At 43.5% G+C, this 25,759-nt stretch overlaps 1 protein-coding gene across 22 annotated transcripts in view; it reads left to right on the forward strand.

Annotated features, from left to right (window-relative positions):
- The first annotated feature begins 330 nt into the window (after window positions 1-330).
- The window catches only part of MAP2 (microtubule associated protein 2), a 341,589-nt gene continuing 316,160 nt past the window's right edge, over window positions 331-25,759 (forward strand). For all 22 annotated transcript variants that reach the window (XM_073306664.1, XM_073306661.1, XM_073306670.1 and 19 more), the window contains exon 1: window positions 331-444. The gene's annotated coding sequence lies outside the window, so the exon portion shown is untranslated. The remainder of the gene's footprint in view (window positions 445-25,759) is intronic.

Here is a 25,759-nt window from a genome sequence, read left to right on the forward strand (position 1 = left end):
GTGCACACCCACTCTACCCCATCCCTTACACACCCACTCTGCTCCCCATCCCTTGCCCACCCACTGTGCTCTGCCCTGTGCACACCCACTCTGTCCCCATCCCTTACACACCCACTCTGCCCCCCATCCCTTGCCCGCCCGCTCTGCCCCTGCTCCTGGCGCTCAGCAGGGCAGCAGCAGCTGCCGCACTCCCGCCCGCCCCGCAGCTGGGCAGACGCGGGCGGTCGGCGGGGCCGGGGCGGGCGCTGGGGCGGGGCCGGGGCGGGCGCTGGGGGCGGGGCCGGGGCCGGGGGGCGGGGCCGGCCGCGCACCAGCCGGGCGGCGGGGGAGCCGAGCCAGCATTCGCAGCAGCGGCCGCCGCAGCCTCGGCAGCATCGCGCCCTCCTGCGCCCGGCGCTCGGCCTGTGTCCCGGGGCCGGCAGCGGCAGCGGCATCTGCGCTCAGGTAAGGGCCGCCCCCCCGCCCCCCCAGCGGGCTCCCGGCCCCCCACCTCCGGGCCTGCCCCCCACCCACCCACCCACCCGCCCAGGGCAGGGAGCGAGCCCCTGGTCCCCGAGATTTCCCGGCGCAGGTTCGCCTGGCGGTACCTGGCGGCCGCTGGGGGGTCTGTCAGTGGCCCAGCCCCGCTCTAGGGCTGCGGGGTGGTTAGGTCTCCACGGGCGGTAGATGTGGACCTGGGATTTGTAGGTGTCAAGCGGCATAAAGGTTGGGGGACAGCATTAAAACAACAGTAGTCACCACAACAACAACCAAAAGCCGTGTAAGCCAATGCAAAGCGTTGTTTGTGTCCCTCTGAAGCCAGTCGCCCCTGAATTTACAGGGCCAGGAGAGAAGAAAGGAAAAGGACACCTAGAAAGTTACCCTCCCCTCAACCACTACTGTGAGTTTTAAGTGGATCAAGAAGCAAAACCTTTTTTAAAAAAAAAAAAAAAAAAAAAAAAGCCTCCTTGGAAGGGTTTTCTTGAATGCAGCTCTGCCTCTCTGTCACCACCCCACCATCCTCTTTTGTTTAAGGATGGAAATTTCAAGAAAGTGGGGAGGCGGGGGATAAAGGAGGGGAGCAACTGAGCTAAGATCCATCTCTCTGTAACTCGGAAACGGCGGGAGTCAGCTGTATATTTCTTCCCTGTGGTCAAGGGGAAAATAAGCTTTGTCATAAGCAAAATCCTGCCGTAAGGTTATCATGAACCATTTGGTGTGCACCTCTTTGATCGCAGTGCCCCAAGGAAAATTGAAAGCACTATCAGTTCATTTATCTTAATAGGAGCAGGCTACTTTTGTCAATTCATTTTAGGATTTTGAGCATCTTTGGAGTGCCACGGATGTAATCCCGCCCCTGCACTTAAACTCCTTTAAAAGGATCTGTAACGGTGGACAAAGAGGATTGTGCAAAGTGGGGGTGCAAGGGGAGCAAGTGGTTTTAATTTGCATTGGGAAAAAAAATCTGTGTTGAAATGATCAGCAGTGGAGAGGAAACGACTGCAAACAGAAAGAGGGGGCTTGCAGCCGCAATGGGGCGGTGGAGAACAAAGACTTTTCGTGTAAGCGAGAATGATGCAAAATATGCCAAGCTTGAGCGGCTGCAGGTACAGTGTTGCATCGAATGTGATCTACCAAATAAAGACAGCTTGACTCAATTCATTGTGTATATGTTTGATACAAATGATGACCTCCCGTTTGAATGAGGCTTCCTTTATGGAACAGGGCTTTGGAAAAAAGGGATATGTATGAGTTGTAAGAGCCCCTCCCCCTGGAATTTTCATTTCTCTTTCAAATAAAGATCTCCTTTGCGTTGCTGGTGAATTTTTATTTCATCGTGTTCCTTTCTGTGCAGCAGTAGATATTTATATACAAGGGGTGGTTAACGTGTGCATGCCGTTTGGGCTAATTATTATATGTCAATCTCCCATAAGGGTTATTTATTTTAGCTCTCACAATCCTTTTTCACAATTTGTCATATTTTTATGGTCATGTCAATGATTTGTTTCCCCTACCCCTTTCGCTAAAGAAAAATGTCAGTGTGCAGGCATCAGCTGTGGGGGAGCTGCACTGCTCACAGTTCGGAAGATGTGACCTTTTTGTTTTCAGAAGGGATTTTTCTCTCACGATTTTTTGTGCATTTCCATTTTTCCTTTCTCTCCCTCCCCGCTGTTCTTCCTGTGAAAGAACCTGTTTCTTGCACCTGCGCTGGTTTAAACTTGTAGTTACGTCTAGACTCCAGCTCTTGGAGCCAACGCATCTAGGAGGAGACTCAGCTGCAGGACTTACTTGTTTTCAGAAGCCGCTCTCTGTTCCCTCCCTAACAGACGACACGAACGCCCTGTCTCAGCTCTTGCTGGGAAGGTAGAAAGCGCTGAGAGGGCATTCCTCACTGAAACAGGCATTGCTATTACTTCATAGGTCGCTGTGAGAGGTACCTCACAAATCACAAGAGCCTGGGCGTCATCCCTAAACAGTAACAGCACACTCACACGGGGCATATTTGAGCTATTCTAGAGGCAGCCAGCAGAGTTTGTGCTTGTTGTACCATTTCTATCATCAGTATCTATTTTCAGGGGGCTTGGTATTAAAAGTGAATGCACTAAAACAAAACTTGGCATGAGCTATTGAGTCCCAGGAGCAACTTGATTCCTCGCCTGTAATTATGATTTATTTTACTAATCTGTAAAGTGAGCTCAGTGCTGAACAAGACTCAAAATGAATCCAGTACACACTTTGCATGCTGTAAGTAGTGCCATTGTGAGTCCTCTCATGGAAGCCAGCGTATAAAGGTAAGTACGAGAGTAAGCCCTGGTCTATGCTACAGAGTTAGGTCACTGCTAGGCAGCTTATGTTGACCTAACTCTTTAAGAGCCTACATTAAAATGATGCTCCTGCCAATGTAACTCGCCCGCTATGCCAACTTAATAACTCCACCTCCACAAGAGGCATAGGTCAACGTAGTTAGGCTGACGCAGTGTCAGTGTAGACACCGCATTGCTTGTATCGACACTTGCTGGCTTTCAGAAGCTGTCCCACAATGCCCCACACTGACACTTCAGTCGGTGCAAGCGCTCCTGGTGAGGATGTGTACCGGCAACATAAGGAGCATAGTGTGGACATGCAAAAGTGATTTGATTACTGCAGTGGCTGTACGTCGGTATAACGTAGATCAAAATAATTTTGCAGTACCCTACATCTTTGTGTGAGTGGGCCCTAGAAAGGTTCCTGGTGCAAGCAGTGGGATGGTGTTAGCTTAAGAACTGGGTCCAGTATCATCTTTTCTTTTTTTTTTGTTTTTTTTACTCACGGGAATGAGATAAGCAGGATTTGGCCGATGAAATTCTGCAAGCCATTGAGTCCATGTTATGGATTACTGCCTCTGTGTGGATCGGACCAAAACAAAATAGCTGTGGTAATGACTTAAAACACAATTAGTGCAGGTATAAAGTCATTGCTTTTCCAAAAAGAATGCGAGTGTACTTCTTTACTGCTAAATGTGCAGCACAGTACGTTGTGCTTGTAATGTGGTTTGTTATTGTCATGTAAACTCCCATTGACACCCTAGATTTTAAAGGCTCTGAAGTAGTCATTATGGGATGTTATGTCAGTACCCACTCAGCAGTGCTCCTTAAACACACACTAACATCACAGAAGTAGTCATTATGTGAAGGCCCCAAAAGTAACATGCATGGACATGAATGATTATAATGACTCCCAAATAAGCTGCTACAGTTTATGGATTAAGAATTCTCTTATCCACAAGAAGTTTTCAGAACTATGCTTTTCAGTTCAGTTGGTGTCACATTGTGTTAACGTCCCCAAAACTCATCGCACCTGGATTTACTATTAAAAAAAAAAAAATCCATCAGGCACACTTAAACTGGAGCCATTGGGCCTAATTTCCCAAGTAAATGGAGTTACACTGGCATAAAAACAGGTGTGGGTGAGTCAAGAATCAGGCCATTGTAACTCCAATGACAGAATCAAACCGATGGTATTGAAACTGCCTGGGTGTGGTTGTGTATTCCATTCTGTCTCACTGGTAATATTTCAAGTACGATGGCACGGAGAGGTTTTTCTTAAAGAAAAACAGGAATACAGCACACAAGGATGTGAGCTGCATTGATTTTTATAACCATTAAAAGCTACTGACAAAATCATGTGCACAAATGCAGTATCTGTGTAGTCTGGAATCTGGTCTACCATATATGTATGAAGAGATTAATAGGAACAAATTAGATTAAGAAAGGGGGGGAAAAGCCTGGACATTGATACATGCTGTGTATATATTTTGGGCCCGATGCAAAGGCCTTTGAAGTCAATGGCAGCCTTTCCATCGACTTCAATAGGTGTTGATCAGGCTCAAAAAGAATTCACCTGGGATAAAGAGCCTTTACAATTCCATTGGGGAGTCATTCCTCTCCATTCCTTTTAACCAGGCAGGCCCTGATTCTGTAATGAGCTGCAGTTGGATGGATGCCTGCACCTTAACAGAGCCCTATTGGCTTCATTTGGACTTCACCTAGGTTCATAGAACCATAGATTCCAAGGCCAAGTAATCGTCTAGTCTGATCTCTTGCATAACACAGGCCAATGAACTTCCCCAAAATAGTTCCTAGAGCAGGTCTTTTAGAAAAACAGCCAGCCTTGATTTAAAAATTGTCAGTGATAGAGAATCCGCCATGATCCTTGGTAAATTGTTTCAGTGGTTAATTACCCTCAATGTCAGAAATGTATGGTTTATTTGTAGTATGAATTTGTCTCGCTTCAACGTTTAGCAATTGGATTTTGTTATACCTTTCTCTGCTAGACTGAAGAGCCCGTAGTTCAATATTTGTTCCCCGTGTAGATAGACTGTAATCAAGTAATCACTTAACCTTCTTTTTATTAAGATAAATAGATTGAGCTCTTTAAGTCTGTGCTACAAAGCAAGTTTTCTAATCCTTTAATCATTCTCATGGCTCTTTGCTGAACCCTCTCCAATTTATCAACATCTTTCTTGAATTGTGGGCAACAGAACTGGACACATTATTCCAGCAGTGATCATACCAGTGCCAAATTTAGAGGTAAAATAACCACTCTACTCCTACTCAAGATTCCACTCTGTATACATCCCAGTATCGCATTAGTTCCTGGGTCCTGCCCACGGGGAGTTCATTGCAGGATCAGGGTCATAGTTAGGAAGCAGTCAGGGAACATTGTATTTAAATGCAAGTGAAGGAGGAACAGTCAGAAGTCCTGAGAAATGAAAAATTAATCCTTGGGGCCAAATCCTGCAAACACTTAAGCACGTGAGTAACTTTACTTTATGTTCCTTTAAAGTCGATGCTGTAATTCACCAGAGTAAAGTTTTACATTGCTTATTTGTGTGCGGGATTGGATTTATGGTCACCAGGGCCACAATTCAGCCAAGCTATTAAGAGTGTGTGTGTGTGTAGTCCATCCCAGTTCAGCCGGGCACTTGAACACCTGCTTAAGTCCCATTAAAACCAGCAGGATTTAAGCAGATGCTTAAAATTAAGCATGTGCTTTAGTGCTTTGCTGAATAGGGATGGGTTGCTAAATCAGGGTGTAGCTTGCTATAGGCTCGTTTCTGGAAGATGCTAGACACACTTCCGAGGGACTAGGTACTTTTGTGAGGGCCTGAGCACACTCAACTCCCACTGATGTCAGCAGGAGCTGAGGACATTCATTGCCTTACAGGAGTGAGCCCTGTAAGCTAGGGGCTCTGGGCTGGTTGGGATCAGCTGTTTTTCCTTAATTCTTTGCCTCATGCAGAGGATACAGGGATGCTTATAAGACCTGTAGTGCATGCAGATGCTAAGGAAAACAGCATGGGTCTGATTTCCATAGGGTGGAGCAGATTTAGAATGGCTGTGTTGTGAATAAGGGGTGGTTTCCAAAGCCATCTGCCTCAGCAGAGTAAAAAGCTTCTTTGGGAGGGAGGGTAGACTTAATCACAGGCTACAGCGCTAAACTGTGGGACAGTGTTTTAAAATGAGGTTCGATGTGACATTTGTAATTGCTTTTTAGATATGGGAAGAAAGAACTAACATCTCCACGGTGTTAATTTAGATTGCTGTTGCCACATGGGTTGATTGTGCTAGCTGTTAAGAAGATTTGAGGTCTTTATTGACCCATTTTTCCTAAATGCTAATTGTTTGCTGCTTTGTTAAGAACAGCCAAGTTAATACTGTTGTTCCTCACAGTTTTTACACTCGTTTAATATTTTCCTGGAGAGATCCTACAAACGAAACCAATCCCTCTTCCTTTGTTTGATCAGGGAATAACCCCTCCTTCCAAATGATAACAGGCCAGTGTTTGCATTGAATATATTCCTCTGCTTGTTCACATGCTTAGTTGCAAGAAAATACTGCAAAAAGCTGAGGTTTGGGCGACCTCAGTTAAGCACGAATAATTGTAAGATTGATCAGACCTCTTTGTTTCCATTTAGTGTCTCTCTGAGACAGATTGGTGCTGTTACAGCTGCACTAGTGCTCGTTACAAAACGTAGCCTTTCTTTTCTTGTTAATTATATTTTTTGATCGTAGCTGTAATGTGCCTTGGTGGCGATAATCAGTTTTTTAAGCAAATGCTTTCAAATGTCCAAAAATAGGAATGGAAAACGAGTGTATTAAAGGCCAGGTCCTTCACTGGCGTAAATCACTGTGGTCACATTGACTTCAGTGGAGCTGCATGGATTTATATCAGCTGGGAAGCTAGCCAATACCCTTTTCAAATTTCTTTAAAATACGGAGTGCTTTCCACTTCACTGATATGTTCAGTTTATATGTGATGAACTTGTGGGTCGAGCTCAGCATTTGAGCTAAATCCCATTCCCCTTATTCAGGCAGACATTGTATTCTCAGTGGTCAGTGCGGCTACTCAGACTTCTAAAGCAAGCAGATTTGGCTTTAGGCTCTGTACTTAGGACTCCATCCTGCAAAGTTCTAAGCACTCCTGAGTAGGGCTGAGCACTCTCACCTTGCATTGAAGCCAGTGGGAGCTGAGGGTGCGTAGTATCTCAGGGGAGTGTCCAGCCACTTGCAAGATAGAACCCCTAAGAAGGCCTAGGGAGAATCTCATAGGATCAGCACTAGTGGCAGTAATGCAATTAGATCCTAATAGCTTTCAGGGAGGTAAGTCTATGGAAACATCCTCTTCTGCTCAGGAGATCCGTTGTTCTCCAGACAAAAGGGAGCCCACCTGGTTATGTAAAGATTATAAATATCTTTTTAATATTCCACCCCTTTAAGTTCAATATTCATGTGGACACTCAGTATATTTTTAAAGTTTCCAGTATCAGTTTGAGATATTGGAAGCTATTTTGTTCATCTGAATAAATAGCAATTTAAAAAACCACCACCACCACCTTTCAGTAGTCTAGTCACATCAATTAACTTGATTGTATTTAATTATGATGATTGATTAAATGAACCCTGCCATTGCACTTCATTTTCTCCAGAGAAATGTACCTTCTTCATGAAAACAGTTGTCTTTGTGATGGGGAACTGCACCATTACATCGCACATTTCTGAATATTTCTGACTAAAGGGATGCAGGAAATATGTGGGAAGAAAAGAGACGTAGGCTGGGAATTTCACAGAGGCTTATCGTTGACCTAACTCTGCTCCCACTGATGTCAGTGGAAGCAGAGTTAGGCCGTTGCTGAATGCTTTTGAAAATTCCAGCCTCAGGGCCCAGCTTGGTACTGAGATGCACAGCAGTGGTGCCTGTGGGTCTCTTAAAAGAGATCCTCTGTGTGTTCTGAGTCCGAAAGGCAGTCTGGCTTGGAGGAAATGTAAGTCTCTATTCACAAGTTGATTGTCCCCCAACACAAATCAGTCACTGAGTGAGTTGTCTTGTCTAAGCAGGTGAAAAACAGAGCTGGGACTTAGGAGGAGCTGGGCCTGGTTCTGCTCCTTCACTCCTCCTTCTCTACAGTAGTAGGTGTATGTAATGTGTATTGTAGGCCACACAGGTTACTCCAGGCTCTGACTGGAAGTAACAGGCACTGCTCTGGTTAACTTGATGCTGCAGCATGGTGCTTGAAGACTGTGTCTGGGTAGAGATCGTGCCAAACCAAAACCCTGGATCTAAAGCAATCGAACTTTAGGGAAGTGCAGTTGGATCTGAACTTTGAGGCTGGTCTCGTCTCTCCCCTGATCTTGGGTGAATTTCAGATCTGGGTCTGCAGATTGGAGCCTCAAACTGTAGGGGACTCAGCAGAGGCCAGAGCCATTATGTGGAGGTTGCCACCTGACTCTCTACAGCATTCTCCCAATCCCTCCCCGGGGTTGCCCATAGTTGTAGGGTTCTGCGTAAGCAAAGGGAGATCTCTGCATGGAGGATATGATTCTCCCTCTCGTTTACACCAGAGTTACTCCTGTTTTACGCTGGTGTGTGTGAGAGGTGAATCCCCTCCATGTGCATATGTGATGGCCTGGCCCAGTGATGGGTGCACCAGGGAGTTACTCCCTTTTACAAGCAAAAGTACAGACCCGAGCCCAAAGTTTGTATCTGGTGTTTTGTTTTGGGTGTTTTGTTTGTTTGTTATAGTCTCTGCTTTTCTCTGGGAGGACTGATTAGATCAGTCGTTCTCAGACTTATTTGATCATGGCCCCCTTCTTTGTGTCTGTAGTAGTTATGCCCTTCTCCCCCACCCCCCTGGCACCTGATCAGCAGCCACCGCTCCTTGGCTGCCCAGCTCGGAAGGCAGAGTGGAGAGCGGTGGCTGCTGGCCGGGCACCCAGCTCTGAAGGCAGCGCTGCTGCCAGCAGGAGCGCAGAAGTAAGGGTGGTACGGTCTTTCCACCCTTACCTCTGCGCTGCTGCTGGCAGCGGCGCTGCCTTCAGAGCCGGGAGCCCGGCCAGCAGCTGCTGCAGTCTGACCGTCCAGCTCTGAATGTGCGCAGTAAGTGTTTTTTTTCCCCTTCTCCCAGCCCCACCACCCAAGAATACATTCTACGCCCCCAGTCTGAGAATCTCGGGATTAGATGTCCCCTAAAGAAAATTGCCCTGAGGGCAATGATGTAAAAATCCATCAGTCAAGAGGAAAATTATGCATATAAAAACTTATTTCTGATATTTTAGGAAGATCAAAAAGTACATACTTTGTAGAAGAGCAAAGGCAAACTTGGCTGAAATCCCTAAGAGAGTAGTTAAAAAAAAATCTGCGTTTAAAAGAAATGAATATTATTCATGCTGAAGAGCAAAGGCTATTGGAGTAAATGAGGAGCTTTCGTTGCATGGTGTTCTGTAGACCTAAGCTTTCTGGGCAATAGAAGAAGATGTTGGTTTTTTTTCTGCATAAGGCTTAGCAAAATATTGAATGTTTACTTTTCAGAGTACCCAGTGCTATCTGTGAAAGAGATGTGATAAAATTCAGGCTGTGAGTTTGAATAAAAGATGTTTTGGGTAACGTGACAAATTTAATGTCTGTAATTTTTAAATTCCGCATAGTTTGCCAAAATTAGCAACAGTGATTTATGTATCGTATTTATAACATTTATTTAGATAAATTATTAAAATGGCATGGTATTGAATGCTATTTGCAATACTGGCAGTAATCAGAACACATGATTTCGTAGTATTTTATAAAAATGTTCCTCTTGCTAAATGAATCATTTAGAAATATATTTGTGAAATTTATTTAGAAATATTTGTGTATAATAAAAATATATCATATGAAACAGATTTTGTAGGCTAGTGGCCTGAGCATAGAGCTGGAAACCAGAATCTCCTGAATTCTCATCCCAGTTTTGGGCATTGATTCCTTTTTTGTGTCTGGGCAAGTCACTGAATCTCTTTGCCCCAGCATTCCCTCCCCCCACTTTCCATTAAAAAGTGGGGCTAATAATACTTTTTGAGGTTTAATTAATTAGTCGGTATTTGTATGTCACTTAGATCTGTCTGTATTTTTATCATAAGGGCCACTATATTGATTCAGCAGGTGCTCAGACGATTCTGTGCTCTTGTTTGGAATTTTGAGCCAGATCCTCAGTAGGTGTAAATGGACTTCAGTGGTGCTAACACCGTTTTACATCAGCTGAGGATCTAGCCTCTTATGTGTATCTCATCTCGTACAAGAATGGGCTGGCAAGTTGCTAAACCCTTTTACGTAACCCATTTTACATCTTCCTTAGCCATGGAAAACTGATTGTCTTTCAGGTGAGTGATTACATGTATGTGTGTATATATACACACTAATGCTGATCCTTAGGTAGCATGCAATGGTAATGATGGTGCTTTCCACTCCTTGCTCCGGACTGATGTGTTTATTGCTAAGGATAATTTCACTGTAGAGCTTTAAAGGACTTTTTTTTAAAAAGTTCCTTTCCTTCTATGTATTTGGTACACTCACTAGGTTTTTAATATAAGGGCAGACTATTTTGGGAGTAGAAATACAACTTCTGTTACTTAGAATTGTGTCTGTGTTGTGCTGTTGGGGTTTGTTTTGGTTTTCTAGTTTGTATTTCTTAGGGCTAATCCCTATTCCCTAGGTAATCATCAAAATCTTGTCGTCACTGGGTTTCTGTATGTATTGGGTTCAGAGGTGTTGGGATGAGTTATACAATGGGGACTTAAATTCCTTTCTGTCTGTGTTTGATTTCATTACCTGACCTGCTGTGGGACTCTCGTGTATTAAATCAGTGGCTTCTGATGATCAGTGATTCATTTTTAAAGGGGTTGAGTATGGTGATGTTCGTTGACTGGTGTTTTAATTCATAGCTGTTCTGTGATCTGGCTTGTGTTAACCGTTTTGGGTAGGACATCCTCTGGTATTCACTAGTACTTTATCATCTTGAGCTAGTCAACAACATCAATCATGAATAACAGAGGCCAGGACTCTCTGAATTTTAGGATTGCTATTTTGCTGGCTTCTTCAAGTGGTCAGGCTGGAGTGCCATCATGGAATCTGTATTTAGGTGTAGCTAAATTAGCTTATTTTTAAATATTCTACACTAATTAAAAGGAAACCCAGATGGGTTGGTGGGTTTCTCACAAAGGAGTCAAATTGCTCGTTATATTTCGAAAAAGGATTACTGCAGGTTGGGATTATTGTATATGAACACATCCACAGCTAAGCAGCCAAAGCTAACATTACAAAGGTCCTCAATCTTCATGCTTCAGAGCATACTATGATCACCCATTGGTGTCAGGAAGAATCATTCTCTGATGTATTATTGCACAGTTTGCATTAAGGGGCAAAAGGGTTATTTCCTTCTTCTGAATGACGCATCCGGCATTCTGTTTTGGGGTGGGAATCCCTGTATTCCCTTTCAGGGCTTTGTGTGCATCCTCTGAAATTATGGGTGAGTGTAGAGTGGTGGCCAACAAAAATATTAAAATAATAACTTTCCTGGCATATCTCAAAAAACACACCCTTTGGGAGCCTCATTTGAATCCTGGCCAGCTAGGATTGCCAGGTCTACCTGTATTCTGTAACTCCAGGTGTCTAGGGGGAAGAGGAAGCATGAAAGAGAAGAACATAAGACCTCATAACAGGCGCACCTGGTGTGCACCATCTGATGTATTCCATCTCGGAGCTGGAATAAGTTCTCTGGAAAGAGAAGTGGGAGACTTAAGGGCTAAGATTAAGCAGGGACTAACAGCGATGGGGCTCTTGACAATAGGGTGAAGCCATCCTCTGAGAAAACCAGACTAATGCTGGAAGATACCTGTTGGGAAAGGTCCCATGAATTGTGATGGCTGGGGATTGACAAGCTTGTGTCTCTGCTTCATCTCCATTGGGGTTTGCTCATCCCCACTTCGACAACAGCAGACCAGACTTCAGGAACAGCCTTCTGCCTGAAACTTGGTGGAGGGTTGTCCTGTTTATGCATTTTTGTTGCATGTGAAGTGAGGATTCAGCACAAAATCTGTATCATTCCTGATGGAAGGAGTGGAATCCCTTATCTTCTGATTTAGTTAGGATTTTGCAGTACATGTGTCTTGATATTTTGAATTAAGCTAAGAATTTGTTCCTGCCAAGGTTTGGCAGTGACCTCCAAAAGTTATTACAACCTTTCAGATGTTTTACAAAAGTACAATTGTAGTGAACCACCTTGAATACTAAAGAGTTTATTACAATTCTCTGGTGACTTTCAGAAGTTCGGAGGTTTCTGTAGTTAGGTTTGCATAATAACCTTATTCAAGGTTGCATAATTTTGTTTCTAATTCTTTCCGTGTAATCTATAATATGAGTTAAGACAGAGCTTCCTCTAGCACATCTATATGCCTGTCTTTGAGGGGAGGGCGAAATTTCTTCTATGCTATAGGGTATTGGCAAATCAACCAGAGCAACATTGCCTCTTCCAGTGTGCGATGGGGTAAATGATCTGTCAAAATCCTGGCAGAGGCAAGAGGGTTTTCTGTCATAGTTGTCCTTCTACCCCTCCTGGGATTTCAACAGCTATTCTGCACTCTGTGATGGGATATATTGAGTTATCTACCTCTTCTTTTGAGATTTATTTTAAAATAGTCCTTTCTTGTGTCTATTCCAGCAAACTCTCAGTAGCTTTTTCCATTCTCTGGCTCTAGGGGAGAGTCAGGTTTCCTCCAGGGGGCAGGTGATCTCTGAATGCATCTCTAAGGCAATGGAAGAGGTCTTATGCACAGATCGTCTTTTCAGATGAAAAACTGGCTGGCTCTGGGCATGGATGTTTGATCATCAATTGATATGTTTATTTTCAGAGTTCACTTAACAGTGGGAGTAGAATTTACATCTCCAGGATTCCCAGGGATTGCTGTACACTTGAGATAAAGGAACAGTTGACTGTTTTTCCCCCATTAAACTGATCCCAGTATAAACTTCAGCTCCTTTTGGAATTAATCTACCCCTTAAATTTGCCTTTGTAAATGTGTGTGTGTGTATAATATGTTTTCTCTATAGGACACTTAATTGAGGGCAGGGCATGACTTGCACTGAACCAAACTTTTTGTTCGTGTCAACCTACATGGGGCAGGGCATGTTCACTAAACAGATGAATGACTCTTTGAAGAATGTTCATGGACTGCAAAAGAAGTAATCTTGGGCAGAAACTGTATTTATTTCAAAGAGGTTTCAGCATGTGCATATAATCAAGCAAGTAGAGCCACAAACATAAAGGTCCCAAGCCTTAGGTCACTACTCAATGTTACTCAGTAGTATTTGGCCTAGATCCAACTTGGAGTCACATTGTTTGAACTTCAAAACCCCTCCAAAGAGATTGTATGATTATAATATAGGTTGAGGCTAATTTAAGTCTTGTTACATTCAAGCCTCCATCATGTTCCCCCAATGCTTTCCAGGTTATAGTCACTCAGGCATGTCTTCGCAGTGTGCACTACGGGGGTTTGATTTCTAAAGCACATTGATGTGCTGTGCACCAATTGGTCCATGTGGACCCAAAATTCAACATAAATATGAAGCCCATCACGAAATCACATACTTGTTCCAAAATAATTAAAAGAAACCACAGAATGATAACTACGATATTCTCCCATCGGAGCTCTCTTTGGAATTATGAGCTGCTCCCTTGCTGAGTACTCCCTGTGCTCTTTGGCCACAAGTAAGACTGTACAGCATAATAGGCAGCATGGTCTACTAGGCTAAGCACAGGTTTGGCAGCAAGGGATTCCCATCTAATATTGACCCCCCTCTGTAGTTTGACTAAGCCACTTAGGTCCTGATCCAAAACCACTGAGGTCAGTAGAAAGATTCCCAATGGATTTTGTGTCAGGCCCTTAGGGTCAGAGTCTGCCTGGTTCTTAGAGAGGTGTCTTCTCCCTATCCAATCTGAGTCCACCTGCCATTAGGTTAGGGTGTTCAGCTTTCCCTGTAGTATGCCTTTTCCATTTTAATATATATGACTGTAGCGTTTCCTTTACATAACCAATTTCTGTTCCTAAGAACCGAACATGAAGAAACTACAAATAATACAACCATGCACACCTTTAGGGACTGGAAATGAGTGATGTTTATGCAAATTAAATCTGTCGCCAGTAGGAGCCCCTTCAGTTTCTCCTCTGGGGAGCCAGCATGTTTCGGTTCCCTTTGAGCCTACTAGTCTTGCATAAGGGTGGCAGATTAGGCCCCTAATGTTGTCTGGCTCTTCATCAACCTCAGTATGGGGCAGAATGCTCATCCACAAGATGAATCTCCACTCTGGTATGCTGCTGTCCCTTGTACACATAAAACTCTCATTAACGGTGTCAGCAGGACTTGCAGGGGAAGAGCACGTCGGGTTACGTAAGGAGAGCAGAGGAGATCCGAAGTTGTTGTAATAAGGATTAAAAACTCGGTACCCCAGAGTTTTGCTTTCAGACAGCTGCTTTCTCATCCAGGTGCACTCAAGGGCCAGGCACAGTGTGGCTCTAATAATTTTGCTGCCTCTGGGCTAGGCAGTGAGCCCATTGCTGACATGGGTGAGCAGTTACACCCCTGAGGAGCCCCACCATGTTCCATCATGGACATTAGGCAGAGACAGGTTATCCCATAACTGCCTACTGTGGGGTTTCTTGTAGCTTCCCATAGCGGCAGCGGTGCTGCTGTCAGAGACAGGGTGCTGGACTAGATGAACCAAAGGTCTGATCCAGTCTGGTGATTCCTATGTTCTTCTCTAGGGATGGTCTTTACCTTCCCTTATGGTATAGGAATCCTGAACAAGTTGACAGTATCCTTTGATAGCAAATAATGGGCCAGTTCCTCAACTGGTGGAAATCAGCGCAGGTCCCTTGAAGTTACTGATTTACACCAGCTAAGGATTTGGCCCACTGAAAAAAATAATGAACCTTAATATATAAATTACCCTGTTCTCTCATTTTCTGTGAGCTGTGACTGAGAAACGTGGCATAAGGCTGAAATGAATAGTCGCACCTCGTCCACCTTCCTATAAACAAAGGAGAGTAAATGGAAAGGTTTGTTATGGTGCAATTATGGGAATGAGATCAGAGGGGGGCATGCATTACAACAAGCAGCCTTTACCGTTGCTGCAAGCCTTGACGTTCTCGGCATAGCACGGGCCTACAATAACTTGACATTTGAAAAAGGACATTGCCTGTAACTTTAACACAGCAGTGTCCTGATGTGGAAATTGCCTTCCTTGGAATTATGGGAGGAGAAGGGGTGTGTGTGTGTGTGACAGAAGCTAAGCCAGAAAGCACCTGGCAACCAGATGGCAAGTAGCATGCTGGATTTTACCCACACCTTCATTAAGGATTACTGTGGCTTTCTCTGGATAATAGTTTTAGAGGTTTGGGGTCATAAAGAATTAGAAAATTGTAGCCAGTTGCAATTAAACCCAAGTTATTTTTAGAAGACAAAGGACTGAATGATAGGTCTGAGCTGGAATCCGAATTAGCGGTACTTGAAATGTTATGGTTCAGGGATGATTACTGAGCTAGGCTACAACAGTGTTTTCTATGCACTGAACAACAGAGCCCATGCATTTCAGTTAGATAGACAAAGCAGCTCAGGATAGCAGCAGGTGGGCTGGGAAGAACTGAGAGTTGCTAGCAACAGCAATCATGTGGAACCAGTATTCCCACTGGGGTGACAGCATTGTGTGCATTTCTCTGACTGTTTACTTGTGATGCAGAGAAACATGCTGACATAGACCATTGCTGGGGTAGATCCATCCATTTTGTACTGTGATTTATGTATGTTTAACCCTGTCCCTTATGGCAGTGCTCTGTCTATAATTTATTTCCTCCCAGTGTACCTGTGACCCTAAAGGACGAGCTCAGGATGTTTTTAAATTATGTCATTATTAGGAATCTTTGGAGAACAGCGATCTGGAAAGGACTGTGCAGACTCTTAAGGCCAGATTATGAGTCTCCTTCGTTGCTGATCGGTCACTTGCTGATGGGGTTACTCAGGGAAATAACTGCTCACCCGTGTCAGTAACAGGCTCAGAACCTAGCCCTTAGGCAGCAAAATTATTAGGGCCAGATTGTGCCTGGTCCTTGAGTGGAGACAGAGGAGAGAAATTCAGGAATCTTCCCCCATCTTGCACACCATATAGAGCTATAAACCCTGGATTTAGGGGTGTGCAAGTACTTCTCCATCGGTGTACCTCCCATATGGGGAGGAGGAGAGGCCGGGCTTAAAGGATGGTATAGCATGTGTGCTGGGAACAGTTTCTTTTGGTGCCTGTGTAGTCTTGTGGGTAGCGTTCTGGACTGTGAGTCAGAAGACCTGGGTTCTTGTCCTGGCTCTGCCATTGGTCTGCTAGGTAACTTCACCTCCCTGTGCCTCAGTTTCCTTAAATGTAGCAAGGGAATAATGGTATAGCTTTCCTTTTTAAAACACTTTCTGAGACAGTGCTTTTCATTACTGGATCTCAGATAAGTAGTGTTGTTTATTTTTTTGTGTGTCTCTGTATTTCAGCCCTATCCCAGGACTGTGTCTAAAAGGTATAATCTACTAGCCTTTAGCTGTTCTATGGGATTAAAAAATAAATAGACCTCGGTAATCCTGTGGCTGTACCTGACAGTGATCACCCTTTTTACAAACAGCATGAAAGCAGCTCGAGGAAGTTTGAAGGAGTTGTTATGTGACTATTATTCTGCTGTTATCAAAAGATAATACTGTGCATTATCGAAACAGAAGGTTTAAAGCAATAGCAGTCAAGGCCTCTATTCCTTTCAACAGCTGATTGATAATGGGTGAAATTTATCCCATTGCCTGAATTGTGGCAGTATCCACCGGGACACTTTTTTAATCTGCTTCCCTAACCAGTCACACGACTCATTTGTCTTCTCTTTTTTCACTGTACACTTTGTACTTGACTATTAGTGAAGGTAAAGGGGCACTAGATCCTATAAATGGTACATAGGGGCATGATCCCAGGCCCACTGAGGTCTGCAGGAAATCTCTTCAGTGGGGCCATTCTGCAAAGGAATAGAACTGCTTCCGCTAATGGAATACCCTCTGCTGTGTATGTTTTCTGGACTTGCTCTGTACTCCGAATATATTTTGCTCTGTACTCCGAATATATTTTGCTCTAAAATGTCAATAAACACAAATTAAAAACAACCCCCCTCCTGTATTGCAGCATTTAATATGCTGAGCCCTGATTAGTTTTGACATCTGCCACTGCAGTAAATATTTTGCACTTGGTTTTGGAATAGCTGGCTGTGGAAACCTACAGCTAAAATTCACTCCTGATTTATGCCCTCCACAGCCCTATTGAAACTAAAGAATAGGGCAGAATTTGGCCCCTAAAATTTAAGGGTGTTTGCATTGCTTAATGTATCTAGGTCATTTCACTTTGTCTTGGAAATGCTGTCTAGTAATCCAAATATACGGTGCATATGTTTTTGGTTTCACTGTCTTTGTAAAACCTTTGCATATGGATTTAATACTGCAGCTAAACTACTTGTAAATAACAAAAATCTTTATGTTGCGGAGTTATTTTAAAACAGTTTGGTGTTCAGTAACAAATCCCATGGCCTGGGACAGCCCTATAAATATGGAACAGTCCTGCCTTGATAGGTGATCTGATCCATCCCTCTAGTAGGTCTTTTCTCTTCCTAATTTCAGTGACTCTAGAAATGCATGTGGTGTTTCTCATTTCACTTATGGGAGAATAACAAGTTCCCATAACCTACTGCCTAATGCAAACACACTCACATTAGCAGCTTGTTGCCCAGAGAACCAGAATTCCTTTTGTTCTACCTTGATAGTGTCTTCCATCAATTCAAAAACTCACAGCTGTAGTAAGCTGTTGGAAAGAGAGGCTGGGTGGGGGCAGAGAGGAGGAATGGGTAATGTCCTTCAAATTTATTCTTCTGCTCTTCAACGAGAGGCCCAGCTGTCTTGGAACGAATTAAAATGTAAATTGCCAAAAAAAGGAATAATTAGGGCATTTCCTTTCAGATGGTGTCTAGTGCAGGCAGCTTTGGGGGGGTATGTTTTTATCAGTCCAGGAATAGCTGAATGATGAACTAGGGTGGGGAGGAATCGAATTGCAAGTTCATGCAGAAAGAGTGCCTGGGGAAATTGTGACAAGGAGAGAACAGAACACTGATACTGTCCTCCCCCCCGGCCCCACCGGTTCTGCCGCTACTAAATCAAAAGCTGCTGATGACTTGTGGCTCTGGATTTAAAGAGTTACTGCCCCAGTAACGCATCAGCTTAAAGTGAGCAGAAGATGTTGGGATGGACTGTGTTGTAATTGCATGTGGCTTTGCAAATCAAAATGGAGGGCTGCTGCTGATATCCTGATTCAGTAAGGGATTCATTGAAGCTGCTCACGTGCTTAAGTTCCTTGCTGAATCAGGGCCATGAGGCCTGATCCAAAGCCTACTGACATCAGTGAGAGTCTTTCAACTGACTTTATGCCCTTAGTGAAGATAGGCATTTGCTGAGAGAAAAAGAAAAGAGAGGGGAAATGTGTTAGGAATTTCCCGCTAAGTGGGCAGCACCAGCTGTACCAGTCCCATGAAAGGGCAGGGCGCAGTGCTGATCGTAGTCATATTGCTGTGGAATGGGGGTAGGGTTGTCTGTGTTTGGCACCTCCGCCAGCATGTCTGCCAGTTCATCTCTGGCCTAATATACAACCTTCCTGCTGTTCCGCTCTTGATCTTCTCTCGTGGAGACTTACTTGTGTCAGATTACGTGGTGGTTCTGGTATGTGGAGTGAAAATATCCAGCCAATTTATTTCCACTAATTTTTATTGGTAATTATTATTTGTATTGCTGCATGCCGTTGGTGCAACAATCAGGGTGCTGGGCCCTATTCTGCTAGGGCTGATGTAGACATTGGTGACTTAAACAGATTTTGAAGTAATGTGAGAGTTTTTTAGTCAAATAGAAAAAATACAATCTGTTTTAATCTGGCGTTTGAGCTGAGTTAGAGAACAGTTTTAAAAATAGGTTTAGACATGGTTCCAGCTAAAGTGGTATCTAACTCGGTTTGGCTGGCTAGGACAGACTGAGACAAACAGTTTTTAAATGTAATTCTAACACTATGTTAGTTATAAACAGATGTTAACATCTCTGAAAGCCTGAAAATTCAAAGAGACAAGGTGGATGAGGTAATATCATTGATTGGACCAACTTCTGTGGATGATAGGAACAAGCTTTCAAGCTCCATAGAGCATGTCTCTTTCACCCACAGAAGTTGATCCAATCAATGATATTACTTCACCCACCTTGTCTCTCTCATATCCTGGGACCAGTTGTCTGGCATAATGTGTTAGAAACCAGTTTACCTGGATCACACACAAATCATTCTCCACCATGGTTCTCTGACTCTGTTTAAAGGGCGATACAGATGGCCTCCGGAGGTAAAGATATTTGGTGCTATCTTGCACCTCATTATCGAGGTGGACACCTCAGATGACGTCAGTGTTAAGGTAGATAATGGAGCCTTAACTTTAAATTGCCAGAATTTAAACTTTAGCATGACTTTGAATTTCCGGGGTTGTTGTAGCCATACTGGTCCCAGGATATGAGAGAGACAAGGTGGGTGAAGTAATATCATTGATTGGATCAACTTCTGTGGGTGAAAGAGACATGCTCTATGGAGCTTGAAAGCTTGTTCCTATCATCCACAGAAGTTGGTCCAATCAATGATATTACCTCATCCACCTTGTCTCTTTGAATTTTCAGGCTTTCAGAGATGTTAACATCTGTTTATAACTATAATTTTTAATTTAATTGACATCCATGAACAAGCAGAAATGTAATAGAATGACTGACTGACTTTTTTTTTTGGCCTGCGGAATTTTTGGAAAATTGTCAGTATGTCCTCAGCCCAATCATGTTCATGTTGAAGTTAACGAGAGGTTTTGCTGTTTTCTTCAATGAGCGCAAGATCAGGCATTACCAGAAACTGGTCAATCAAACAAACTGGGTGATAATTCAGTAACAGTTACCTCATAGCTGTTGGCTGTATAGAAATTCAAAGAAAAATGCAGGTCAGGTGGCTGAAGGGAATTTAGCGTCTATTGACTTTTTGGTCTTGTAGATTTGAATGAACAATGGCATTTTCCAGTGCTTGTGTGCATAGAACATAGTCAGCATTGCAAAGGCATTTGCTTTTTTTAAAAAAAGTCAGAGGATCTGGTTTAATTTGGTCTTTTTCAATTTGATTTTTACGGAGACAACCAGCGAAAGCATGCCATTTGTCAGATGGAAAAGTACATCTTTATAAAATGTCAGCGTGATATTGGGAAAAGTCTGGCCGGGCTAATCCTAAGCTTTATTCTCAGCAAGCAGCTTTCATATTTTCAAAAGACAGCTGGAGACGCATAACAATTTACTTTAAATCCTCTATTGATGAATCCTGAGCTGTGACTCAGCAGTGGGGTTTTTTGGGGGGCGGAGGAAGGGAGGGAAGATGGGGTGAAGGGGATTGAGGATTATGGAAAAGTTCTGTAGAATTCAGTAGAGAATAATTGCCTTTCTGTAACAGTTTTAAAACAACACATAGAACGTACTGGAGAATTATATCCCTGTTCTACAATTTTATAGATTGGTTTAAAAACGCTGTAGAAAGAATACCATTCTCTATTAAATTCCATAGGATTTTAGAGTAAAGTCTGTAAAGCTCTGTTGTTTTCATCCCTATTAAATTCTACCAGACTTTTCCAGAATGGAGATGAACAGATGTCTTATTTCTCTCCCTGAAATCTCCTCTCTAAATCTCCTCATCCTGCAAACACTTACGCAGTACGTAACTTTAAGCACGTATGTAGCCCCATTGAGTTGAATGAGACTACACACATAAGTGTTTTCAGGATTAGGGCCTAATAGTGGAACTGTATTGCTGAGAACAAACAGCAGCAGCATGTAGTGAAAGAATACCATGGATTCACCAAAGCCATCACTGTGGGAATTGTCCAGTGAAATCATAGAATCTTAGAATATCAGGGTAGGAAGGGACCTCAGGAGGTCATCTAGTCCAACCCCCTGCTCAAGGCAGGACCAACCCCAACTAAATCATCCCAGCCAGGGCTTTGTCAAGCCTGACCTTAAAAACCTCTAAGGAAGGAGATTCTGTCACTTCCCTAGGTAACCCATTCCAGTGCTTCACCACCCTCCTAGTGAAAAAGTTTTTTCTGTTATGCAACCTACACCTCCCCCACTGAAACTTGAGACCATTACTCCTCGTTCTGTCATCTGCCACCACTGAAAACAACCTAGGTCCATCTTCTTTGGAACCCCCTTTCAGGTAGTTGAAAGCAGCTATCAAATCCCCCCTCATTCTTCTCTTCTGCAGACTAAAAATAATCCCAGTTCCCTCAGCCTCATGTGCTCCAGCCCCCTAATCATTTTTGTTGCCCTCTGCTGGGCTTTCCAATTTTTCCACATCCTTCTTGTAGTGTGGGGCCCAAAACTGGACACAGTACTCCAGATGAGGCCTCACCAATGCCAAATAGAGGGGAATGGTCACATCCCTGGATCTGCTGGCAATGCTCCTACTTATACAGCCCAAAATGCCATTAGCGTTCTTGGCAACAAGGGCACACTATTGACTCATATCCAGCTTCTCATCCACTGTAACCCCTACATCCTTTTCTGCAGAACTGCTGCCTAGCCACTTGGTCCGTAGTCTGTAGCAGTGCATGGGATTCTTCCGTCCTAAGTGTAGGACTCTGCACTTGTCCTTGTTGAACCTCATCAGATTTCTTTTGGCCCAATCCTCTAATTTGTCTAGGTCCCTCTGTATCCTATCCCGACCCTCCAGCGTATATACCACTCCTTCCAGTTTAGTGTCATCTGCAAACTTGCTGAGGGTGCAATCCACGCCATCCTCCAGATCATTAATGACGATATTAAGCAAAACCGGCCCCAGGACTGACCCTTGGGGCGCTCCGCTTGATACCGGCTGCCAACTAGACATGGAGCTATTGATCACTACGCGTTGAGCCCGACAATCTAGCCAGTTTTCTATCCACCTTATAGTCCATTCATCCAGCCCATACTTCTTTAACTTGCTGGCAAGAATACTGTGGGAGACCATATCAAAAGCTTTGCTAAAGTCAAGGAACAACACATCCACTGCTTTCCCCTCATCCAGAGAGCCAGTTATCTCGTCATAGAAGGCAATTAGATTAGTCAGGCATGACTTGCCCTTGGTGAATCCATGCTGATTGTTCCTGATCACTTTCCTCTCCTCTACGTGCTTCAGAATTGATTGCTTGAGGACCTGCTCTATGATTTTTCCAGGGACTGAGGTGAGGCTGAGTGGTCTGTAGTTCCCTGGATTCTCCTTCTTTTTTTTAAAGATGGGCACTACATTAGCCTTTTTCCAGTCATCTGGGACCTCCCCCATCACCATGAGTTTTCAAAGATAATGGCCAATGGCTCTGCAATCACATCCGCCAACTCTTTTAGCACCCTCGGATGCAGTGCATCCGGTCCCATGGACTTGTGCTCGTCCAGCTTTTCTAAATAGTCCTGAACCACTTCTTTCTCCACAGAGGGTTGGTCACCTCCTCCCCATACTTGTGCTGCCCAGTGCAATAGTCTGGGAGCTGACCTTGTTTGTGAAGGCAGAGGCAAAAAAAGCATTGAGTACATTAGCTTTTTCCACATCCTCTGTCACTAGGTTGTCTCCCCCATTCAGTAAGGGGCCCACACTTTCCTTGACTTTCTTCTTGTTGCTAACGTACCTGAAGAAACCCTTCTTGTTACTCTTAACATCCCTTGCTAGCTGCAACTCCAAGTGTGATTTGGCCTTCCTGATTTCACTCCTGCATGCCTGAGCAATATTTTTATACTCCTCCCTGGTCATTTGTCCAATCTTCCACTTCTTGTAAGCTTCTTTTTTGTGTTTAAGATCAGCAAGGATTTCACTGTGAAGCCAAGCTGGTCGCCTGCCATATTTACTATTCTTTCTACACATCAGGATGGTTTGGTCCTGCAACTTCAATAAGGATTCTTTAAAATACAGCCAGCTCTCCTCGACTCCTTTTCCCCCTCATGTTGTTTCCCCCTTATGAAATATAATTGCCCTGCTCTTATCAACGTCATTTTGTTAATTTTTTTGTGGATGTTAGTGGCAGACTATAGTTCCCTTTTTATTTTACATTCACTTCACCTGGGCAACAGCCATACATCTGATTTCTACAGAAGAACCATAAATGTGAAGCTTTACCAATGACAAATTGCGGTTTTGGATTGCTGAGTAAAGTGCAGCCTGATACCAGCAAACAAAACATTAAAAAAAAGTTAAAATCCTCTTTGAGCACTAAATCAAAATACTGTACATACTTTAAACTTTAAAATGTAAATAATAACAGAATAAGCTTTGCATGCATATTGCGAAGATAAATGGGAATAATAACCTTGACATTTTAACAATCCTAGAATCTAAAGCCAAGAAAAGACCTACTAAGTTATCTTGTCTGTCTAGACGTTTATGCCGCATCCACTCCTTGGCACCTTCTAACATTTATATTGATAAGGATCTCTGTTGTTCTCCTTCCTTTAACCCCAGTGTAGATTTTATTGTGAGAAAGTTAGGAGGCAGAAAAGTGTTTAGTGTTTTTGGTTTGAAACCAGTGAGGTTCTGTGGCCTTTCTGATCTCATGTGACAGTGAGTTCCATAGTCATGAACCAGCTGCCAAGAGATTTCTGTCAACAGCAATCATTAGTGTCATCCTTGGGATTAGCAGTTTCATTGTTCCTAAGGAAAGAAGCTGTCGTGGAAGATCTCACTGAGGGGTTTGAACACTGGGACCAATCCTTGGATTTGAGTTCAAATTCAATGGAGAGCCATTGCAGTGAGTGGAGGAGTTGGGTGACATACTCCCCGGGCTAGATCCAAAGCCCATTAAACTCAATAAATAGAGCAGAATAGTTAGCTTGTTATTTTCTGAACGAACTGGAGTCTTTTCAGGAACAGCATTTTCAATCGTAGGTATAAAGTAATGTAATAGTCATGTTTTTGGAGGACATAAATGCGTGGATACTGTACAGATCATGTACTGTAGTGTCATGCTGTACTTTTATTTAGAACAGATTTAGAAAACAACTTGGATATTCCGGTTGATCCTACATTTTTATGAGAACAACATTTAAACCAGCACATAATCATTTTTGACTGCTCATTGAGATATACTCTACCTGTGGGCATTGGGGGCAAAAAAAGGGTATTCTTTTAAAGTACAACTACAAATGAAAAGGAGCATACCCATGATAACATACCTGATCCGTTGATATGGGCTATAACTGGCATTTATGCTCTGTAAAGAAATGGAAGGTGCAGTGAAGACTTAGATAAAATTACTAGAGATTTTCAGTAGTTTTGCACTTAGTAGAAATGATCAATCTGCCGTGACTCACAAGACAGGCCAACCCGCAGTTACAACTTCAGCATGATGCAGGTCCCTGGCTATCCCCACTAGGGATGGTTACTTGTTCATTGATGTTTGGGGATTTATGAAGGTAATTCCCATTAGCGCCAAGAGGAGTTGCATGTGTAAATTTTCACTGCATCACTTGGAAACTGGACTCACTGAGAGCATCTTTCTTTGAAGGGGGAGTGTGGAAGAGCAAACTGCTATTTATACAGATTTCAGACACCAGCTTGCCAGTGTTTAAATGTCACACACACATCAAATAGCCTCCTTATCCTCTTCCTTACTTATGCTGTTCATGCAAACGATCAGTGCTCGGGATTCTTTTAGGTACTCCTGCACATAAACGCTCCTGAGAACTTAACAGAGTGAGATCAGTTTACCCCGGCTGAGAATCTGGCCCAATAATTTCAATGTTAATAGATTTTTTTTTTTTGGCTTTTGTAATTGTTTTTTTACAGTATACTAAGGATAGGTAAAAGGATAACTCAGTTCACCCTGCAATCATTAGAATCTTCATTGTGAATAGGCTGGTGCAGTATTCCAGAGCATAGGCCAAAACATACTTTTGCTCACAAGGCCCTCTACTTAAATGTTACTAAAGAAGACTCACTATTTAGCTACAAGTGAAGTTCATACCTGAACTTTTGTTAGTTAATCTACTCTATCAGACCTTAATTAATTAAGTGCCATACCTAAATTAATTAATTCATATCTGCTAATAAAAGTCACGTTTGGGTTTGTGTACAGTTGTTGTGACTACAAAGGCCCTGATCCTCCAACATAACCTGTTCACACAGACCCATGTACAGTCCCATTGACTTCAGTGGAGGCAGAAGCAGGACTGTGCTAGAAGACTGCATTTCAGGATTGGGACCTAGAACATGATTATGTACATAATTTCCCAGCTTGATTGTTCACTTCATAACTGTATAATCTCCATCATGCTCTACCGTCTGCAACTCATGTAAAGCCTTGGGGCAAAATCTGTCTCCTGCCCAGAGAGATCCATGTCAGGAACAAGAGACTCTAGGAGTGTCAATTTGCAAAATTTCTGCCTTATTGCCCCTTATGGGGCAGGTGCCATTCCACTTCATAGAGGAGGAAGGCAGTGTGACCTGTCAAACATAAGGATGCTCCTACACCCCAGAGGCAATGGTACTTGTATCAAGATACCCATGGAGGACAGATGCATTTACACGGGGCTGCTACATTTCTCCCCTAGCTACTTGGCACCATACTGTCTCCCTGCCGGCATCTGCCCAGAGACCATTCTGGGGGAGTGGTGTTTTCTCGGGGTGCAGGGGGACTCAACAGAACATATGGGCGAATGGGTCAGCATTACCTCCCAGGAGGAAGTCCCTGCAGGTGGATACTGATGTAGAGAACAGCCATCTCCACCTTACCCCTTGTTGCACAAGTCTTTACTCCCTGTCCTCTGGAGTGGCAGCAGAAAAGGTTCTGCTGAATGAGGTGGCATT

This window comes from Lepidochelys kempii, chromosome 11, assembly GCF_965140265.1.
Source record: "Lepidochelys kempii isolate rLepKem1 chromosome 11, rLepKem1.hap2, whole genome shotgun sequence".
In the NCBI taxonomy this organism is placed as follows: Eukaryota; Metazoa; Chordata; order Testudines; family Cheloniidae; genus Lepidochelys; species Lepidochelys kempii.